This window comes from Balaenoptera ricei, chromosome 5 (genome assembly GCF_028023285.1).
Source record: "Balaenoptera ricei isolate mBalRic1 chromosome 5, mBalRic1.hap2, whole genome shotgun sequence".
NCBI classification, from domain to species: Eukaryota; Metazoa; Chordata; class Mammalia; order Artiodactyla; family Balaenopteridae; genus Balaenoptera; species Balaenoptera ricei.
The window spans coordinates 82,743,908-82,749,907 of record NC_082643.1 but is presented as its reverse complement, the minus strand read 5'-3'; positions in this window follow the sequence as shown (position 1 = coordinate 82,749,907).

Genomic DNA, 6,000 nt, shown 5'->3' with positions numbered 1-6,000 from the left:
AACTCATATTTTAAAAAAATTGATATATTTGTATAGTAAGTTTATAAACACAGATACACAAATAACCAATAAGCACATGAAAAGATGGTCAATACCTCTAGTCATCAGGGAAATGAAAATTAAAAAAGTACTTTTACGTACTCAATAAAATAGCTAGATTTGAAAAGATCGGCAAACACAAGTGTGAATGAGATGTGGAGCTGTCATCCTGCCCTGGTGATAATCATCTTTAGCAACTTTAGAATACAGTTATCACAGCAATTTACAAGGTTAAATGTTCATCTACCTTCCATTTCTTTGAATTACCAAGGAGAAAAAAAAATAATATATGTCACACAAAAAATCTTCTACACAAATGTTCTCAGTAGTATTATTATTAGACAAAAGCTAGAAACAACACAGTTATTCATCAACTGGTGACTAGCTAAATTGTGGGCTATCAGTTCTATGGAATACTATTAAGTAAATTGAAAAAATGAAATATTACCACATAAAACAACACTGAGGAACCTCAAAAGTATTGCTCTAAGCTGAGGTTGAGCAAAAGAACTATATAGTGTTTGGTTTAATTTATATGAAATTTTAGCAAAGACAAAAGGATAGTGATAGAAAACAGATCAATTGTTGTCTTGGGCCAGGGGTTAGGGAATTGACTGCAAAAGGGCTTGAGAAAATGTTCACAATGATGTAGCTCTTCTATATCTTACAGTTCAGGTTATATGACTAGATAAACTTACCAAATTTAGAAAACTATACACTTAAAATGAGTGAATATTATTGAATATAAATTATAACATGTTAAATCTAAAAATGATCATCTACTTGTTAACTTAAGTGGACACAAACTTTTCCACAACCAAACATAAATCCTAACCAAATAGAGATCCTTGTCTCATGCAATTCACTCTTCCTCCCCCTTCTTCCTCCCCCCCTTCTCTCTCTGTCTCTCGCTCTCTCACACACATGCACACTAGAATTGTGTAGGCAATACATACATTTTATTTCATCTCATATTAGTAATTCAAAGATGGCAAAAATTGTTCATTCTTTCAACATGTATCTTATTGACAATTCCTTAAGACCGTATATCTACAGTAGTATAGAGTAGTATATTCGGGCTTCTAAGTTAATGTCTGTTTTCTGCATTAAATGTATTCTGTATCACTGTAAGTTTAGCTATTTGCCTTTATTTTCCAACTTTTTTCAGATGATAGTTTGCCACTTGTTAATGTTTATACTGTGTATTCTTAACATATTTCTCATGTGCTTTCTCATTCTATATGCTCAGCCAGGTAAGAGCCTGTGTTGAGTCCTGATCACATTAAGGATGATAAATTTGGTCTTTGTGATATCTGTTTATCACTTAAATCACACTTTCTGTTCTGTTCTGATCTGTTCTAGATTATTACTGATTAGCTGACTTTGACAGAATCTTGACATCTGGACAAATGAATATTTTCTGAAATTCATTATTAGTATTATCATCAGTAGTAGTAATGTTGGTTTAAGGGGTACATCATATAAATGAATAGAAATAGCATGTCTGAAGAAAATATATTCATTTTATTAGTATGTAAAGTTTTATTTATTGGCATCATAAATTTCCAATGTTTAACAATCCTTATATTTTTTGAATAGAGAATACGCATGGTTTTATCTTAGTTTACTTTTGGAATATATTAAAAATAAAGTCATTTTCCCTTAATATTACCACCTTTGGAAACATATTTTTTTTGGCTTTAACAAGTATTTAATGTTTGTATTAACATTTCTGTAATAATTTCATTACCCTCAATTATTTCTAATTAAAAGGGATATTTTTGACTTTAATATCTCTATTCAAGCACCTTTAGAAAACTATGGATGAGGGTATTTGGTACACTTAGATATAAGTCAAAATGATAATTCATTCAATTTGTTTATACTTATTATGATTTTTAACAATATTCATCATATTATTTTGTGCCCAAAGGTTTGCTATACATATGAATGTGACCATGAATTTCACTTCAGGTTTCATAAGAAAATTTAAATTTAGAGGGCCACATTGACTATTTCCTCCAGTTACTATTTTATTCTGGGAAAGGTTATTATTTATTACTTCCAACAAATGTCTGCTAAAAAGTAAATCTGTGACCAACGCTGTAGTCTGCAAATCAAAAATTAACCCACTGGAGTTAATTTTTGAAGAGGTACTTGGGGAATTACACGCTCAATAGCTCTTACTTTTATTAATAGGATTCCCAATGCAAAGCTTTGCAAAACATCTCACAACGTGGAAATCTTCTGCAGTATCTGTCATGTCAGCTCATGCTTATCACACTCTGAGGCCAAAAAGGAATATAAAACATGCTCCATAACCTTTCCTAATTAAACACAACAAAGCTCAATAGAAGTAAATTTCTGTCCAACAGCTGCCATTTAAAGTAGTTACTCATAAAAAACTCAGCGAGTGCCTTGTGAAGTTAGGGTATTATCATTTACAAATCACAACATACTTATCATTAATAAGAAAACTTCACAGTAATGTATTGTAAAGGAGTTCTAAGTATAAACTATAACTTTTTGAAAACTACCTGATATGTTCTTTTACAAAAATCAAACAAAAACCACCCAAAACCACGGTTTTTAAGGTGGTTTGTGATTTCATATATATTTTAGAAGGAGCTTTTTACAAACAAAACAAAATCCTAGTTGAATTCTGACTAAAATTGCATTGAGTCTATAGATCAATTTTGGGGAGAATAGACATCTTGATGATACTGATTGTTCTGATCGAGGTTCACATCATATCTTTCCATTAGCAATGCTTTGTAGTTTTCTGTGCTGGAGTCATGCAAATCTCCCCATACTTTACTTACTACTACTTGATGTTTTAGGAATTTTTAGGATTTTGCTTCATTTTCACTTTCCTGTTATTTTTTCTCCTGTGATGATTAGTACCCATTTTTATATTCAGCAGGATATCAACTGAAGGATCAGGACTACATGCAAATACTTCTCTCTATATCGTCGCACAAACTCTCCCAAAAATATATACAATTTTAGGGACAGATGTCCTCAAATTTACATCTCCAGGGTACAATTCTTTTATATGAATTTTGCCCATATGATTTCCATATAGCTTCCATTACTCAGACTCTTCTCTTTTTTCAACAGTTACTGCAATCACCTTCATTTTTATGTCCTCCTGTACTAAATCTCCATTTTTCCAGTGATAATCAACTTCTCAGCAGCTCCAGCTATCACAGAATATATGCGAGATTTCGTCACCTACTTCTCATCTGCTATAAACAGATACTGAACATTTTTATTTACTCAAAATTGCTGACAACAGTTTAAGCCATATAGGCTTCCTAATCTCCAAATAATAAAGATTAACTAACTTTAAAATGTTTATAATGGATCTTATATCCAAAGTATTTTAATCAAATCATCACTGTATGTTTGCATATATGTAAATATTTACATTAACTTTAAAAGGCAATACTGGATTAAGACATCATTTAAAGCTATTTTAAAAATCACAAAGGTACTAAATATTGATATAATGAAATGGAGAATAGTGTGTTATCAGAAGTCATATCAGAGAGAGTACACTACTACATGGTTGTAAGAAATATTTTCAGGGCTTCCCTGGTGGCACAGTGGTTGAGAATCTGCCTGCCAATGCAGGGGACACGGGTTCGAGCCCTGTTCTGGGAAGATCTCACATGCCGCGGAGCAACTAGGCCCGTGAGCCACAACTACTGAGCCTGCACGTCTGGAGCCTGTGCTCCGCAACGGGAGAGGCCGCGACAGTGAGAGGCCCGCGCACCGCGATGAAGAGTGGCCCCCGCTCGCAGCAACTAGAGAAAGCCCTCGCACAGAAACGAAGACCCAACACAGCCAAAAATAAATAAATAAATAAAATTAAAATTAATTAAAAAAAATATTTTCAGTAGTTATATGGAATAGAGAGCTGAATATTTCAAATGTATATAAACTACTTTCTAGTGTTGGTAGATCCAGAGGGACTTTTGATTTGCTGACTTTACAGCAACATCTTAGCCACTGATAGCTACGAACGATAGTCCTTCTCTTCTTTTGCTCCATCATGCACTCAGCGTCCTCTCAAAAAAAAAAAAAAAAAAGGAAAGTAGAAATACTTAAAGACTATCTCCTTGAAGACACAATAATGTATTAGCTTGCCTCTCATGGCCACCTTCCCAGAAATGAGAGCTGGATCTGAAGAAAAATAGGTAGGTGTGAGAGGAAGAACATGGAAAAATTATTTGAGGTTACATACATATTATTATATTACATACATATTATTTGATGAGGTTACATATCCAATTATATATTGATTTTTAAAAAATTATGTATGTCACTCACATTGTTTATTTTAAAGATGTTGCTTTTTTGTTGTTTTTAATTTATTTTATTTATGTATTTATTTTTGGCTGTGTTGGGTCTTCGTTGCTGCGCGCAGGCTTTCTCTAGTTGTGGCGAGCAGGGGTTACTCTTCGTTGCGTTGTGCAGGTTTCTCATTGCAGTGGCTTCTCTTCTTGCGGAGCACGGGCTCTAGGCATGCAGGTTCAGTAGTTGTGGCTCGTGGACTCTAGAGCGCAGGCTCAGTAGTTGTGGCACACGGGATTAGTTGCTCTGCAGCACGTGGGATATTCCCAGACCCGTGTCCCTTGCATTGGCAAGTGGATTCTTAGCCACTGCACCACCAGGGAAGTCCTATATTAATGTTTTGATGTCAACATTTTATTTACTTTCTCTTGAGTAATAACTCATACCATTGCAATGGAGAAAATAAAATATAATCTTTTTGTTTAGTAAATGTTCTTTATCCAAGATTTGTCTTCCAGGGATTCAATATGTTCTTGTCCTCAGGCATTTGGTGTTAAGATATTGCATTCTTGTATAGAGTCTCTGGTTACAATTTTCAGATAGTTAGTTCTCAGTCTTCATATCTCTAATTGTCCAAATTGAACTTTAAGAACATTCTTTCTGGAGTATTCTTTTTCCACTGCCTGGAAATGACCTTTGTATTCATATCTGAGCCTCTCTATTTCTCTAAATTTATATGGAGCCTGTCTATGTTTCTTTTAGTCCTCTTGGCTGTTATAACAAAATACCATAGACTGGGTGGCTTATACACAACAGAAATGTGTTTCTCATAGTTCTGGAGAATGTAAGTCTGAGATCAGTGTGCCAGCTTTGTTGGATTCTGGTGAAAGCCCTATTCTGGGTTGCAGACTTCTGACTTCTTATGCTCACATAGCAGAAAGAGTGAGAGAACATCTGAGGTCTCTTTTATAGAGCACTAATACCAGTCATGTGGGCTCCACTCTCATCCCAATCACTTCCAAAAGACCTCATCTCCAAATACCATCACACTGGGGCTTAGGATCTCAACATATAAATTTTAAACACTCAGTCCATTGAATGTTATTTTTCTCTTCTATATGTTAGGTACATACTGTTCAATACAGTAGCATTGGGAGGAATTTCTCATGAATATGTTCAAGTTTCTGCATGGTTTAGACTTTCTGAGGAAAGGGCACTCACAACCTGATTGAATGGAAATTATATATTGAAGCTAGTGACAGTGCATCACTCTAGAGAAATTTAGAGATTTACATCCCTGCAGTAATTTGCAATTCCATGGTAGTGAAGCTACAGATTTTCCCCTTCACACCCTGGATAAAACTTGTTTAAATTCCAAAGTAAAGGTCTCTGTTTATTTCTGTTTCTGTCTCTCTCTCCCTTCTTGGAGGAGAGGATTTACAGATATGACAACCATCTTATATAAACTTCAATTGTCCTAATTCTGGGATAACTTTATTGAGAATCAAACCCACTGCATATGGAGGTGATGTCTTTTATTCATTCACGTAGTCCTGTGGGCAACTGGGAACTGGCCCAAGCTATGAATAGTAACTTTTTGTTAGTCTGATCCACAAAGCTTGTGTCTCCTCCTACAGTATACATGCAGTTCTCTCTCTTTTC